The 16,113-nt window shown below is 42.0% G+C and overlaps 4 non-coding genes across 4 annotated transcripts; all 4 read left to right on the top strand.

Annotated features, from left to right (window-relative positions):
- Positions 1 to 8,042: 8,042 nt before the first annotated feature.
- trnaa-ugc lies at positions 8,043 to 8,114 on the top strand. Its single transcript has one exon. It is a non-coding gene; the product is annotated as a tRNA-Ala (tRNA).
- Positions 8,115 to 8,544: 430 nt separating this feature from the next.
- Positions 8,545 to 8,616, top strand: trnag-ucc. Its single transcript has one exon. It is a non-coding gene; the product is annotated as a tRNA-Gly (tRNA).
- Positions 8,617 to 12,530: 3,914 nt separating this feature from the next.
- trnag-ucc lies at positions 12,531 to 12,602 on the top strand. The gene has a single exon. It is a non-coding gene; the product is annotated as a tRNA-Gly (tRNA).
- A 425-nt stretch (positions 12,603 to 13,027) lies between these two features.
- Positions 13,028 to 13,099, top strand: trnag-ucc. Its single transcript has one exon. It is a non-coding gene; the product is annotated as a tRNA-Gly (tRNA).
- Positions 13,100 to 16,113: the final 3,014 nt, after the last annotated feature.

Here is a 16,113-nt window from a genome sequence, read left to right on the forward strand (position 1 = left end):
AGTTTTACTTAGCTAAAGAGTTAGTTATATAGTTTTACTGTATCAAAGTTTATTGCAAGGTTATACAAGTTCTTCATATGGATTTACAGCATACAGATGCACAGTACATTTCACAATTGTTTTGTTTTTATTGTCTTAATACGTGTTTGTGATGTTAAACATACATTTATTGTCACATATTCACTCCTTTTAGTTAAACGCTTCACAGTTTCACGGTTTAAAGTTCCTTCCAGAAGATCCAAAACAACAGTTTTACTTAGCTAAGGGGATAGTTGGTATATAGTTTTACTGTGAGTTTATCACTACATCTTCTTAGTTCTATTTATTTTAATATGAATGTTTAAAATAAGGATTGGAGTACTGAGGTTTCAGAAGGATAAATAACCTTTTAAAACTATTCAAAAAGCCTTAGCTGGTTAGCTCCTCGGCTGGTTTGCAGTAAAATACTTCAGCTCAGAGGGAAAGACTCTAGTTGTCCCAAGAAAACACTCGCAGGGAAATGCCCACAAGCATCGACCTTTGAAGTCATGCTTGGCCTGCGTGTAGTGTTAGGGTGGTGGCCTTCTAACAGCAGAGGACCAGCAGCTTATCCTGCCCTCTCACAGGGAACAGAGGATGACAGAGCCAGGGGTGGAGGGGGGGAGGGGGAAGGCTGGACTGGACTGGGCCGACAGCAGCGGGTTGCCCAGAGAACAATGTGGCCTCCGTAAGTGTTTGGATCTCCACTTCATGTGAACGCTCGGTATCTGAAAAGAATGAAAAGACACCACCTTGCTTCCAGGTCAGGGGTCGGTGTAGGTCTGAACGCTCATTTATCCAGGACAAGGAGGTGGCTGGCTGAAAAACTTATTACTTACGGTCAAGTGATGATTCAGGTCAGAGATCAGATGCTGGGGGCAGCAGCTGTTTGTGAGGTCAGTCTTAGCCTAGTGTTCAAAATAATACAAAACCTCATATTAAAACTAATATATGGTGATAATGCTAAAGTATGCTTATAATGTAAGTTTAAATTAGCAGCTGATCGTGACAATATCCCTGAGTTTAACTGGATAAAATGGATTATTACCAACACTGAAACACTAATGTACTAATGTACACTAATGCAGGCAGATAAACACTTGCCACTTTATTAGGTACACCTGTTCAATTCACAAGTAGCTTATCAGCCAATCACATGGCTGCAGTTCAATGCATTTAGTCATGTAGAGGTGATCATGACAACTTGCAGGAGTTCAAGTTGAGCATCAGGATGGGGAAGAAAGGGGATTTAAGTGGCTTTGAACATGGTGTGGTTGTTGGTGCCAGACGGGCTGGTCTGAGTATTTCAGAAACTGTTGATTTATTAAAAGGCCTATGTAGTTATCTGACTATTAGTAACTATTTCAGACAAACTTTCTCAAACTTTCCCACATATTTGTTCCTAAACTGTGTTTTTTGTAGCCGTCCTCCAGTCTCTGACTTGGCTTGTAGACTTTTTTTTAACCACTTCATGCTGCAGGATGCTTGTGAGTATGAGTGTTTCATTTTAACTTAGCTTTTTTTTTTTTTGCAGAAACTAAATGCAAGACGAATAACTATTTTCTTTTCTTAAAACAAATATTATATTTTTGCTAGAGTAGGACAGGACAGGGGTAAAACTCCACTCACCTGTCACCTCCTAGTCTACACCACTTGTAGATGATTCCATTCACAGCGATTTAATTCATATAATTTGGAGATCTTTTTAAATCCCTTGCCAGACTCAGACACATCTAAAACCTTTTTCTGTGAAAGCTTTGGAGATCTTTCTGCATTGTCAGATGATGTCAGAGGTTTAAATAAGACACGCTTCACCTCTCTCTGCATAAGAAGGTTTTAATCACTGGCATCTAATCTGGAACCACTGATTCTTCTAATATGATGGATCAGAAGGCGTATAGGTAGATTTACTTCAACTGCTTGTGTTTATTTAACTAAGGAACCTGACAAATTGCCATTTGTTTGCAGCTTTATGAACTGGCGCTGTATCAAAGAGCATCCAGTGTTTGTTTTGTCCAAATATGTCAAAATAATCTGTTTCCATGGGATTTCAGCATGACTGTACTTACATTCTACTCAAATCCAATTATGTGAGTATTAATCCCTGGCTGAAAATGTGGACTTCAGAATGTATTTCATCCTGTACTGCTATTTCTCTGGCATTCATTTCCAATCCTGTTAAGTGGATCTCAGACATTATTTTCAGGAGATTCTGAAACCCAAGACACAGAAACTCATTGTGAGAAGCAGGGGTGTTTTCTGGTGTTGGGCAGTGTTAGAGGTTGTTATCACCAGCGGTGCACACTGATGAATCTGTGAAAAACACTCCAGGTGCCGTGAGCAATGAGCTGTAACGTGCACGGTGTGTTTAGACTCCGTTTCCAGTCCTCTCTGCTCCCTCTCCAGTCCTCGAACCTCGCTGCCTCGGAGGATAAATCTCCTCTGGAGTGACAGAGTGTGTTTTCTTTGTATTGTTAATGGAGATGTAGTGCTAATATTAACAACATTTGTTGAGCTGTGTTTGAAAGCAGATGCGTGCCAAGTCCTCTGGAATAAGGATTAGAGTTAAAGAGACAGTAAAATAACTACGGCATGACCTGTTAAATCCAACCTGTACCCCCCTACTCCTTCAGGCACATCTCTCATTTCACCTGTATTTACACAGACACGACTCACACTCTGGTTCATATCATGTAGAATAAATAGTGAGTTGGCTCGTTGGCCTCTGCCATGGGAGAAGAAAAGTAGGAGGGGTGGGCTTGGGGGAGTTGTTGGAGGTTTGAGTTTCAGAGAGGGACACAGAGGAAGTCATAAAGTTAACTCTTTTTAATATGAGACAGTGGATGATTAAAGCTAAATAAACAATGTTAGCCGACACTGGGGAAGTTGACGCTGACGTCTGACTGGATGTTTGGCCCAAGTAACGGCGCAGAATCACATCCGCTGCTTTTCCCAGAACATGAATAGTAAAGTTTTCTGCTCTCATCGTTGCGGTGGGGCCCTGCATTTGGGAATTAATCATAATTCTGCTGACAAAGTTATAACAGCAAGCTTGTTAGCATAGGGCAGCCTGGTTAGACATGCATTGGCATAACAGGCATAACATTATGACCTCTATATTCTATATTCCTAATATTGTGCAGGTCTCTCTTGTGCCTCCAAAACAGTTGTGACTCATCAGAGCACAGACTTTGGCGTTCTGAATGTGTCCTGTGGTGTCTGGTAACAGAACGTTGTTAGTGGTTTACCTGAAAAAACTGAAATAAAATCACACACTGGGAAAGTGCATTTAAAACCAAAGCTATATGAGAACGAAACTGTCATACCCTAAAGAATGAACACGGAAGCTTGGCTGTATAGTTGCCCTTTTATATCGTATATGTCCTGAAACTATCATATAAGTACAATAATTATCACACATCTGGTAATATTGGTGGGGGCCTCTGGGTCCTATGGGTTGAGGGGAGAGGCCTCTGTGGATCATCACACAGATACTTGATCAGTTTGGAATCTAGTGAATTTGGAGGCCAGGTCAACACCTTGTAATGTTCATGTTCTTTGAGTTGTTCCTAAAGTGTTTTTGTGTGTGTGTCAGGCTGCATCCTGCTGGGGATGGCTACTGCCATCAGGGAGTGTCACTGCTATGGGGTGGGGGTCTGATGCCAGGTCCAAAAGTTTCCCAGCAGAACACTGAATTGTCACAAGATGGTCAATGTTCTTTACTTCTCGTGTCAGTGGTTTTAATTTTGTGGCTGATCAGTCTAAGTCCAACACTCACTTATATTTTGTGTTAAAGTTTGAGATACAGAAAATTGTTTAAGTATGTCGATGAGACAGGTAACTAAGGAGACACTGTAACACAAACTGTAATGACAAGCTGCAATAATAATAATGATACAACTGTAAGCACTTTGAGCATCTAACAATGGAAAAGCGCAATATAAAACCAATGCATTATTATTATTATTATTATCATAAATATCTTACATTTTATTATGATATTTGCATTTGCTTAACAGTTGTATGGCTTCAACAGCAGACCTACAGTGGCTTGACCTCGAACCTGTCTAACCACGATGTTTTATGGTGTATTTATTAGTGCCACATCCTGCCTGTATTGTATGCTCAGGAATGACTCTTCTAACGCTACATCCTCTCGTTTCCTTACCTTGCAGACACGGAAACGCAAGGTTTACTGGAGATTGTGGGCTGGAAAATCAAGGCGTCCAAAAAAATGTTAAACACACTTTGAGTAATATGTGCAACACAATAATGTATTGTTGCACCTAGAAAATAATTGCCCAGCCCTAGTCTAGAGGGAGTACACATTTGCGAAATTGGGGCTTTAACTTGATAAATTAACAGACATTGATGTTTTTGCCCCTTTTTTGTGTCTTTTCAGCAACCAATCGTTTAATGCAATGCTCATAAGTACTATAGGTTTATTATTTATTAAGTCAGACAAGGCCAGACCTCCTCTTCATCAGACCTTCATGACACCATCATTTAGCCCTTTTCCGATTCGGGATGTCGAATTAACCTCCTAAACTTCACCGGTTATCAGCCTCACGTCAGGATTCTGGGCCTCTATGGTAGCCAGCCCCGATAGCGATCCTACTTTGTGTTAGCATTCATGTTGAAGCGATATCCATCTCAGAGGGGGTTCCTGTCGGGTCAGTGGCTCTCCCAGCGCCTTTAGCTCAGTTCGTGTGATATTAAAACGCACACACACACAGAGCTGGGAACACCTACACCAGAGAGCGGTGAGAGGTTAGTAATGTGATACAGATGGAATCCACGCTGGTGGCTTGATGAGAGGGGAAACCATACCTCTGCTACAGTCCAGACCACAATAAAACAGCTCCGGCCTCCGTTGCTGTCAGGACTCCAGCAGATGGGGTCTTTGCGGTGAATGCGGAGAGGTATACCTGACAGCACCATGCAAGAGTCGACTCCATTCTAAATGTACCTGACGCTGTGTTTATTAAAGCTTTTTTATGTTGTAGGATGTGATTACTCTGGGGAAAAAAAGGCTGTTAGACAGAAAGAAAAGGGAAAAACCCATATATATCGAGGACCACCACCACAGCTCTGCATGTTTTTTGAAAGACTACACATAATTTGGGCAGTTAGTGTTTGTGTAGTCATTCCGCAGCCCACAAATGCCTCATTTTTTGATGTTTATTAGTTCTAAAGGGATCTTGATTATTAGCCTGCCAACATGACAGTCACCCCGGAGTCACTGGATAAGCTCTGTGCAAAAAGGCCATACTTCAGATATTGCCAGTGACAACATACAATCTTCTACATGGCGGCATGCACAACGGAAAGTCAGTTAAGACCACAAACTGAGTCTTAAAAGAGGGTTTTCTGTGTCAGCGCCGCGTTAGTGTCTCTGAATGCGAGGACAGAAAATTACTCTGGTAACAGAGTTTGTTTTCTTTCACTGGAAAAATTGTGTCCTGTTTAACTCAATGTGAAAGGGCAGCAAAGTTCTGTATGCGAGGCATCTATCCCCCCCTCTCCTCCCCCGCCCTGGGGTGTAAAGTCACATTTCGAACACAGAGGCCATACCAGGGCCGCACCAAGGTTGCTCCATCCGAAAAACAAACCATACTTCTGCGGTACGGCTGTGAAATCTAGGTTGTTTTAGTTCACTTCCCTCTAATATTCCTACTCAGTGTGGGAAAGTGACAGTTTATTCTCTCGGGCTGTAAGATTAATCTGGATTTTGATTTAATTTTCCAAAAGTGCAGATGTATAACTCACTTTGCAAGCATTTCTGTGCGCGTGATGGAGTTGGGAACACACACGGTTTAATGGAAACAACTCAGGTTCTCCTTAGCTGAAATTTACCAGTCCACCCGGCCTTTCCTCAGGGGATGGGGCCGCGTCCAGCTCACCGACCTCCCCGCCGGGCACCAATCCCTGCCCACAGCCAGAAACAGCTAGACAGCGCCAAGAAAGTGTGGGGGAAACTCACCTCAGGGAATATGTGTCACGTCCTTCTTAGTCAGCCCGACGGAGGGTTACGCAAACAGGCAAACAGCAGGAGGTGACGGCGGCCAAGTCAAACAAAAGGGAAGATGTGCATGCACATAGATGCAAGAAGACAGTGGCGTTAAAACATGTTTTTACGGCACACCACTCAAGCAGTCATCCTTCAAACACATTTTTATGATCACAGTCAACACTGCAAACCAATTTTGGGCGGCGAGCAAACAAACTCGGCGTGGTTTAGCATATAACCAGTGATAATGTACACATGAGGTGTCTTTTGAACGAAGCCACGAGCAGGAACATAAAACACAACCTTCTGCCAGTCTGACTGAAGGAAAAAAGTGCCTACACGTCATGGTGTCGTGTAAACGGCTGTTGAAACGTCTCATGCCAATGCCGTGCGGGCCTGTGTCCCCCAGTGTCCTGCACAGACGCAGCTTTGTCGGCTCAGCAGAGGAGACCTGGCCCCGCTCAGAATCCATATTTTTATGCGATGATGGAGCAACTCAGGCTTGTACAGGAGCCACCACTAGAACTCATTTTGCTGTTTTTTTTTTTTTTTAATTTATCACTTGAAAGATTCAAAGCACTTTTTTTTTTTGTTTTTTGTTTTTACAGTTTTTTCCCTTTTAATAAGAGAAATCTAATTTCTGGGATATCACCCTGAATAAGGGAATGCTTTCGCTCTGTTGCTACGGGTCATTTAAGGTGAAGCGACCAGAGAACAGTTTAAAAATCACTTAATCTTCAAAAGGCTTAAACACGGTTAAGCTTGGCTGGCATGCACACACACCAGAGCAAACAAGCGTATGGTCCAGCACTCAAGCAAGTGTGTGCTACACGTCGACCACACTGCGCGCACACGCACACACACACACACACACACACACACACACACACACACACACATAAAAATACATGCAGATAAGACAGGGGTTTGCACGTTGGACGGCCTCTCCATCACATGCTTTTTTCTGCGTTTTCACCTGCTGCTTCTGCACAAAGACCTCATTGTGACCGGCTGGATTCCACCGTCAGGCCTGTGAGATTATAAGGTGTTGGAACACACTCACACACACATTCTCACACTGTATCCTGCGTGGGTTTCCCTATCATTAAAGTGCTTTCACTCCAACATACAGAAAGACGAGTAGAGGTCAGTTTGTCTCAGACATGATGACGTACACACACAACCAGAGAATGAGTAAAAGTACCTGAATAATGACATTTTTTTTTGTCATATACTGAATGCAATATATGTATAAAACTCTGCTTCGAATGAGTGTAAACTCAACATAAAACCTTGTAGCAGAGAACACACAGAAGTTTTCTCAGTCTTAATGAATAAAATAGACCAATGCTGCCATCTGCTGGACAAAAACCATCCCCAACCACAGTTTCAGAACATGACTTTAAAGTATTTTGGAAATAAATCTGAATAAAATAACAGAACAGGGCTACCAACTGATTTGTAGAATATTGGATTTTTTAAACAACTGGATTTTAAACAGGGCAAAGACTACAGCGTCAACCAGGTTGTGGTCTTGTCTCAAAAAATAATTCATCACAGTGTATATTCCAAACCTTAATCTAAATTGAATAATGAATGTGTTTTTTGTTTAGTTTTGTTTGCTTGTTTTTGTCTGTGTGTGAAATGTTGTGCAGAATGTAAACAAGCAGCAACTGAAAACTGGGCATCAACTTCAAATTCACAGCTTAAATAAATATCTTCAAAAAATCATGTTTTGGTCTCCATGTATGACAGGTGTGCAGACGGTGAATGTATTCGATTTAACTCACCTCGTCGAAATACATCAAGACGTCTATTTACAGCGTGGACTCTTCCACTCACTCTCACGTGGTCAGCGCCAGAAGATGTTAAAATATATTTTTTAAATACAGTACCTTATTGTTACATCCTTAGAACATTGTCTTATCGTGATCACTTTCCTATCATTATCTCTTGGCGTTATTAAGATTAACCACGTGGTCTGTGGTCTGCAATCGGGTAAGGTGGCGTCACAGGGGATGTAGCTCAGTGGTAGAGCGCATGCTTTGCATGTATGAGGCCCCGGGTTCAATCCCCGGCATCTCCACTCTTTATGACGCCTCTATGAATGAAACTTTATTCCAGGTTTGGAGTCCTATAGATACATTTAGACCCATCTTTATTTAGTAGTTGCTAACCATGAAGCGTAACTTATGCCCACCCTAAACACCCTTTTAACGACTTTTTAGTATAGTGCATTAATATGTTAGGGTGTTCCATTTAAATAGGTTGAATAGGTTGAATTTCAATTCGGATATCTCCAGCTGTATAATTTCTTTACAGTGGCAGAACATAAATTCATGCAAATCATCGTCTGGTTTTCCATGTGACATCTGTTTGACATCCGACATGTACAACTAACTAACTAACTAACAATTTGTAGTAACAACTGCAGACCAGAGACATAAAAAGGACTACATGGTTGTTTGTTTCTCTGCAAACAGACTGGAGACCTGATGACGCAACACGCTGCCGTCGCGTTGGTGGTATAGTGGTGAGCATAGCTGCCTTCCAAGCAGTTGACCCGGGTTCGATTCCCGGCCAACGCAGTCCTTTTTTTTTTTTCCCCCTAATCCAAGTCCCAAGACTTGAAACTGATTTTTATTTCAATGTATATCTGCATTACTATTTAATACAGATCGAGAAAAGCAGAGTATTGCGTGCTAAGCTTACCTATGGTGGTATGATCAGTGCCTCTTCTGGTATCAGTTGTAAAGATCAGACTCCCTATTATATAGTTTTCGACAAACTTGTGTGTAGACGTCACGGTATCATGGCTAAAAAAAACTTCGTTGTCGGCAGGATTCGAACCTGCGCGGGGAGACCCCAATGGATTTCTAGTCCATCGCCTTAACCACTCCCGCGGAAGCTGGGGAACAATAGTCTGGATAGGCGGGGGAAGAAGAAGGAAGAGGGGGAAGAAGGGGGAAGAAGGGGGAAGAAGGAAAAAGAAGGAAAAAGAAGGAAAAGAGAGGAAATTTTGAAAAGATGGAAGGACCCTGTAGTTATTAGTGTCTCTGCTGTCCATCACAAGTAAAATCACACATATTCTGGTCTATTAATTTGAGAAATTTAACCAAATATGACACTTAACTGCAGAAAAGCATAGGAGGCTCTTGACCCAAAGGTCGCTGGTTCGATTCCACCGTTGGAACATGAGGCCTTTAACACAGACTACTACCAAGTGTTATCACATGTACCTAAATGTACTTTTATAGTCATTTTAATATTTCTGAATGAAGTACTGCAACAATGTTATCGTTTTCTATGAGTGAGTTTGCATTTTTGCAGTAAAAAATGAAGACAGTCACTGAAATGTAACAAATTTATTACAAATTTCACACACACACTCACAAACACGTGTGTTAAAGTTAAAAAACAAAATAGAACAGCAGCAAATTAAGACTTTTTTCTTTTAAAACTATTTACATTATATACATATTGACAAAGAATGTCACACCATGTTTTTTCCATGAGAGAAGTCGGTGGTGGAAAAAGCGCGCAGGAGTGAGGACCTGATGGTATATGAGGGATGACTCTGGTGGATCATACCACAGTTTCAGGTCTTTGAAAAGACGCTGGTCTTTCCACAGGGCTGCTGAAATGTCTTTAGAGCTTTGTGGGCAGCCAGGCAGCATCTGAAACAGGTACGATCCCCACATTTTTAGGCAATGGCAAGGTGAGAGGAGCAGAGGGGGTTCCTGAGGAGACACAGGAGGAGGTGGCAGATAACACTTAATAAAAATAAAATAAAATAAAACACGGTAAGTTAAATACAGAGATATGATAACAATCTACTCAAGAGCAGCTCCTGTGTAGTAGAATATGTTCTTACAGCTGTAGCAGTGGAGGCAGAATGGAAGAAGCTTGATACAGGAACAGGAGAAGGAGGAAGAGACACAGGAGAAACAGTGTGTGTCCAGGTGGTGGCACTTTTCTTTTTGTGGGGCTTGTGATGGGGCTGGATACATCAGAGGTCTGAGGGAATAAGGGCACAGTTCACATTATAGGATAAACATAGATGGTAATGAATGAATTAATCTATCATTATTGGCACAGCCGTCAATAAAACCAAATACATTAAACATGGAATGAATGCATGAAAGCCCCACTATAGTTACTGCTACATGAAAACCATAACAGTGTACCAGTGTATTTATTAAATCAAAGTCTATCTATGTATCATTCTCTTTACTTTACATGAGTGAATGCTTCCCAGCCAAACTTAAGTTTGGCTTTAACATGGCACCATGAGAGCCACTAAACTGTGGCTTTGTAAACTGACAAAAAGAAAAAAATGACCTTAACTGGGGCTTTGTATATTTTTTATAGTTGAGTATATTAATAATCTCATCTCATCTTCTGCATCACTTAATCTTGCACTAGGGTCGTGGGGGTTGCTGGAGTCTATCCCAGCTGGCATCGAGCGAGAGGTGGGGAACAACCTGGACAGGTCACTAGTCTATCACAGGGCTAACGCAGAGACGCACAACCATTCACACTCACACTCACACAGAGGTTAATTTAGAGTCACCAATCAGCCTAACGAGAATGTCTTTAGAGGTGGGAGGAAACCGGAGTTATATTAATAATAATTCTAATAATAATAATGTAAATATCAGCACAAGTAAATCCTCATTACTTACTGATGCCAAGGTTCACCACTAGCTGAGGAGACATCCTTTGGTGGTGGTGGTGGTGGTGAACCTGCAGGTAGAGTCCTGGCTGTAGCGTCTCACCAGGTGAAGGCCCTGGCTGCTTGGCTGCGGTGCCACTGTACATGAGGTTCCTGGATGCACTGAGACAGGGAGCGAAGTGGTAGGCTACAGGTTCACGGACAAGATAAAAAAAAATTGTAATACAACAGAATTGAACACCAGCACCTCATAAGAGACTTCAGATACGTTCTTTACATGAAAACCACATTTACAGCTCTGTGCACCTCCAAACAGTGACATCTGTCCCCTCATCTGCATTGGGCATTTTTCAATCTCTATGTTTGACAGCGAATAAGGTGTTCCCTTTAAATATGTCATAGCTTTACATTTAATATGATACACATATCACTCTGTCCAGGTTTACCTTCAGACATAGATCATGCCACTTCTTCTGCCGAGGTGCTGGTCTGTTTCCTGCCTCAGAGGCCAAACGCCTGATCTCCTCCTCCTCTCCCATGGCCCTATGTTTTTTTTGTTTGGACCCATCTGCTATGAACAGGAAAATGATATTTATACCAATACAGCTAATATTTGCTCATGACACAAATATGAACAATGTGCACACTTTTGTAACTTACTAATACACAGATATTTGTGCACACTGTAGGTTCTTACTTGCATACAATCACACAAACAAACAGCTAATTATAAACTAACAGCAGTAGCCTACATATTATATATTTATGACAACAGAAGTGAATACTAGCTTGTTATCTACTAGTAGCCTACCAGTAGCAGCGGTGCATGTTGAAGACTGTGGTTACAACAGAAGTGAATGTTACCAGCAGACAGATTTATTGTCTAACGTTACTGTAGCTTATTAGTAACTGGTAACACTGCATATTCAAGACTTTTGTGACAACAGAAGTGAAAACTATACAGATTTCATTCATAATGTTATGCTAAAAGTACATAAGAACATACTCTCATACTCTGACGTCATGCTGGCATACTGATAAGCAGCACGTTACAGTGATGGAGCGTTACTGTACGTTACCGGGGGTTACAGTAACGTACGTTGCTGTCGGAGCAAAACGGTCACGTTTGAACTACACATGCGATGCGACGTCAAAGTCGTTTTTTTTAATAGTTATTTCTCTCTTTAATATATCATTAATATCTGCCTAGCTACCCGCTAGTTTATTTAATACAACATTAAAAAGGAGCGTGTTTACGTTTTGCGATGAATGAAAAGTTAACACCGAGCAAGCTAGACAGCTGACGGAATACAATGAAATTAGCCACATATTTACCTTTTGTAGTTACAGGCAGCTGAAGGTTGTACGTCTTTCCAATCATTCGAGGCGGTAAATTTGAAATGACAGTAGAGGTTTTCTGCGGCTGCGTGAAGGCCGGACGGTTGAATTTTGGAGATGCGCCGTCGTGATTGGCCGTCGGAAAGATGGAAATGTCGGACCGCGGTTGGTCCGGCTCGCAATTTTGGACAATGGCTACGGTGATTGGCCGAGAGCAAAGATGGAGACGGCGGGCGGCGATTGGTCCGCCCCGGCAATTTTGGACAATGGCTACAGCGATTGGCCGACGCAAAGATGGAGAAAGATGGAGACGGAGCGACGTGATTGGAGGGGAAGATACAGACTCTCGCTCCCCCGCTACGGCCACGACAACTGCAAAAGATAGCCACCGGGTGGTGCTACAGACCACAGACCAGACGGTGACTTCTTTAAAACACATGTGCAGTGTATGCAGTGCGTACGTGGCATCAAAAAAGTGAATTTTCCATCGCGTTGGTGGTATAGTGGTGAGCATAGCTGCCTTCCAAGCAGTTGACCCGGGTTCGATTCCCGGCCAACGCAAACCGTTTCTTTTCATGAGAGTTCTGATGCTACATACATTAGTCAATACTACTGTATTACAGTCCAGTAACTGATGGGCACTTACAGTACAGTACTCAGGCTACTACTCATCTCTGTCACTGACTGTTTCCCGCATCACAGTCTGTGAACTGAAGCTTTCACTTCTTGAATGTGCAATTATCAAACCACAATTGGGCTTCATAAATCATCAATTATATTCATCAAATGTTTTGAAATGGTTTGAAATTTAAGTGAGTAGCCAGCACTTCCAGAACCACAGGTTGAAAGCCGTGTCTTTTTTCCTTTTCCTGGTGTACCTCCCTTTTCTCCTCCTTCACTCATGCTGCTGATGTGGCAGCAAACATCTGGCGCCTCCCTCCTCCCTCCTTCAGATGTTAAAGCGACATACCAACATAATAACACATGCGTTGGTGGTATAGTGGTGAGCATAGCTGCCTTCCAAGCAGTTGACCCGGGTTCGATTCCCGGCCAACGCAATTGTTGATTTTATTCTGTTCAGACCTCCCATTTGCATCCAATCTGGGCAAACTGAATTCAATATCTGATTAAAAGCCATCCAGCACAACAGGTCTGAACTGACTGATTTAAAACATGTGAACCACTGCTGGGGCTAAAGGAACTGATGTCCTCTCGCAACTTCATTGACCTTTATTTTTTCCATGAAATTTTCTCCATTTTTGAAAACTTAAGTAAGTAAATCTCCTTATTTCCAACCATAAGACTCTAGAGTTGGTTTTAAATTTCTCTGACCCTCAGGGGCCCGATGTATCGAGCCTGATGTATCTCTTTAGTGCATTTTGAGACCACAGAATGTAATGTAAATTGCTGTATATGAAGCTGTATATGAAGTAACAGGTTGGTAACATCCATAAGAACTCACAAAGGCATATCAGGAATATTTGAAATCTAATCTTGAAAAATAAAACAATGACACAAAGTCATTCATGCATTCATTCAATCGTTCATTCATTTAGAGCATATAAAACTTAACATCAATCATTTGAACAATCTTCAAACTGTCAAACAAAACGATGAACAAAGTACACTTGCATTTGCTGTCCATAACCTTGGCACATGCATGCTGCACCAACAGTCAGCTAAGACTCGGGCAGCTTGACACTGAAACACTACTGACACACTCTGCACCCTTTCTTTGGACACCTATTTTTCTAGGCTTGGTGAAAAACAGTTCCAGAGCTCAGTTGCACACAAGCCAGTTGCAGAGTAGAATTGCTTAGACACATACTTACACAGAACTTTTGCACCTCAGACCCCAACTGGTGACCTGGGGCCTCATGTATCAAAGTTGCGTGCGCCCAGAAACGTGGCGTACGCCCACATCAACGTCAACGTTCAGATGTATCAAAAGTGAATTGACCGTAGAAATGGGCGTTGACCTTCGTCCGCCAACATCATGGCTGGCGTAAGCCGGTTTGCACAGTGATTGTTCCTTTGGCGACACTAAGAGGCGACACTGTGGAACTGTCAATAATGTGAAATCAAGTAGTTCTCGGAGGATGTGAACATCAGAGACAGAATAAATGCACAATTAACACACACATTTGTAACCATGGGTGGATATAAAAGCATGCGCAAAGTGATGAAGAAAAGGGTATTAACAATGGCAGCCATGGCTTTGTTAGAAGACCTCGCAAATGGTAACATTAGGCGTGAGAGAGTGTTTAGAGAACGCGAAGATCTACTCGCAAACGACGACAAGTGGCTCTTGAGTCGTTTTCATTTACCGAGGCCAGTATTACTCGAGCTGTGGGCAGAGCTGCAACCGGCCCTAGAGCGCAACACAGCATGGAGTCAGGGGTTGTACTGCCCACACAGGTGCTGACCACTCTGGGGTTCCTGGCAACAGGGGCTTTCCAGTGGGAACTGGCCGACCAGTCAGGAGTGTGTCGGTCAACCCTGAGTCGAGCCATGCCAACGGTGTGGGATGGCATCATTACAATGTCATCCAGGTACATCAAATTCCCATACAATGCTGTTGAATAGGTCAACGTTAAAGTTTCCCTAATGAAATCGGAGCTATTGACTGTACACACACATTGCTATAAAAGAGCCATCAAAGGATGAATTTGTTGTCAACAGGAAACATTTTCATTCCATAAATGTTCAAATAATATGTGATGCGCAAATGCAACTCACTAACATCGTGGCAAGGTGGCCTGGTTCAACGCATCACTCGCCTATTCTGACCAACAGCATGATTGGGAGCAGGCTGGAGGCTGATACAGTTGGCGCGATGGGTGGCTTCTCAGTGAGTAAATAAATTATCCATTAATAAAGTTGTCTTGTCCTAAGTGTTCGTTTCCCACTGAAGCACCTATAATTAGAAAAAAAGTTAGTGTGCTTCATTCAAATGGTGTATGAACAAAGGAAACTAAATCTATTTCGCATGTTTTCTGCCTTCATTTGACCCCAGGGGACTGTGGCTACCCCCTGAGAATGTGGCTGTTGAACCCTCTCTCCAACCCCGGCACCGACCAAGAGAGGAGGTACAATGACCTCCAGTCCCGAACTTGGGCAGTGGTGGACAGGGCAACTCTGATACATGAGGCCCCAGGTGCAAATCCTGGCAAGAGTGTGCAATTTGTTGTTGGACAAATTAGTATATTAGTGGCATATTAAGCATTCCCCGCACATTTTGAACTGTCATTATCATTATCTGTTACACTCTGTAGATTGACCTTGGTGTCTCGCACTCCAATCTGAGTCAACCAGACCTCACCAGGTCTGGTTGACTTGATCAATTTCTCTTGAGGGCATACATTAGTGAGAATCCCTGCAACTCCATTGTTGGATATCTTCATGTCCATTTTATCATTCTAATGATGTTCTTTTTTTGGTCCATTATAATTTGTACCTATCCAATCTGTACCTCTCACAGAAAAGCTGAAAATAAGGGGAAAAAAAGTATTGTTTATTATTTATTTTTTTTAAAAACAAGTTGCCATGAATACTTTGCATGATTAATTTGAATCTACAACACACACACAGTTTATAATAAGAATAAAGTATACTATACATATACTTCCATCTTTTTTTAATGAATATGTTCTTAGCTACTTCCAGTGTTTCAAGGATTCTTGTTATCATTCCAAAACATGAGACATGAACTGAAACAAATATAGGGAACTAAAAGGATGTCAGTAGAATTCTCTTGTTACAGGACAAGAGGGAACATGTCTGTCTGTTTTCACAGCAAGTGCACTGATTTAAACTCCACCACAGACAACCCACTGACAAATGCTGACACACGTCTCTCTCTGTGGCACAGTTTCAGTTCTGGCTGAACACTGTTGTGATCACTCGTCTAAATGTTTTGTTTTAGATTTGAAGCACAGAAAATATGTGAAGTTTCAGACTGATTATCAAGAGTCTGAGATCCTGCTCTGACATGTTTAATTGTAAAAGTATTTGCCGTTAGATTTAAATTTAAGTTGTTTTCAGACGGAATTCAGTAAATATGTCTTTATTG

The sequence above is a fragment of the Mugil cephalus genome, chromosome 18, assembly GCF_022458985.1.
Source record: "Mugil cephalus isolate CIBA_MC_2020 chromosome 18, CIBA_Mcephalus_1.1, whole genome shotgun sequence".
Lineage (NCBI taxonomy): Eukaryota > Metazoa > Chordata > Actinopteri > Mugiliformes > Mugilidae > Mugil > Mugil cephalus.